Source organism: Pundamilia nyererei, unplaced genomic scaffold (genome assembly GCF_000239375.1).
Source record: "Pundamilia nyererei isolate P.nyererei 1_Seehausen unplaced genomic scaffold, PunNye1.0 scaffold00510, whole genome shotgun sequence".
Lineage (NCBI taxonomy): Eukaryota > Metazoa > Chordata > Actinopteri > Cichliformes > Cichlidae > Pundamilia > Pundamilia nyererei.
Genome location: NW_005187911.1, coordinates 94,711 through 95,904, shown reverse-complemented (window position 1 = coordinate 95,904; position 1,194 = coordinate 94,711).

Below are 1,194 nucleotides of genomic sequence, written 5' to 3'. Positions count from 1 at the left end.
TATTTGAGATGGGGAAACTTTCTATTCATTACAAAGGATCTGCAGAATAAACATGTGCACAGGAGAAACTTGAAAAACAATAAGACTTAAATCTAGATGGAGTTATTTTGAATTATAGGTGATACAAAAAAAATGCAAATCAGCTGATGCACGGTTCAGAAAATACTTTTAAAACCCTACCACTGACATGGGGATGCTTCTAAAACACCCAAACATTGTATTTTCCACCTACGTCTTCATGCACTCCTTCTGTTTTGCTTTTAACTTCCAGGATTAATTTGTGACACATGTCGAGCATGTTTCTGTGGAGAAAACAGAGCAGTGGAGGGATGAAAAAGACGTAAATTAGAAGCAGACAGCGGGAGATGCTGAATTCAAATTTATGACACAATGGAAACTACGAGGAGGAGGAGAAAGAGAAGAATTAGTCCCAGATATAATGGAAGGAAAAGGTGGGAGGAAGGAAGTGCTGCGACACAAAGGAAATAAAGTGAGAGGCTTCAAAGCAGCAAGAAGAGATGAAGGGAGGAGGATTGACCAATAAGTGATGTGATGACAGAGAGAAAGAGAGGTTTATAGATTAGCAGGTCCAGAGGTTAAAGATCATCCGGGGTCCTGATGATGAAGGTGATCAGGATGGCTGTAGCCAGGAGGCGGGGTCAGAGCAGGTCAGGTAAATGACAGCTGCTGTGGGAGAAGCGTGTGAAGAGTCTGTTTGGGGATAAAGTATTAAAGTGTGTATAAAATCAGTCCAATCCTTCACAGTATTCAACACTAACTTCAGTGTTTGTGTTGATGTCACGCAACATCTCAGCTGTTCTTTTAAAATTTTTTAGTAGTGCTTTAAAATTTTGCCATAATTGAAAGTCATGCTCAAAGTTGGCCATGCAACAATAATGAGATTTCAGAGTCATATTGCAGCACAGCGGGTTGGTGTAGAATTGGTTATTTTTGGAGTTTTAAGAGCTTAAATGTGTGTGTGTGTGTGTGTGGGTGGGGGGGTCTGAAAACTGACTTTCAAGTTTCAATGTCCTGTATTTAACAAGTTATAAGTGCTCAAAAAAGCTGGGAAAAAATGAAGCGGCCACCTCATGTACAGTGGGGCAAAAAAGTATTTAGTCAGCCACCGATTGTGCAAGTTCCCCCACCTAAAATGATGACAGAGGTCAGTAATTTGCACCAGAGGTACACTTC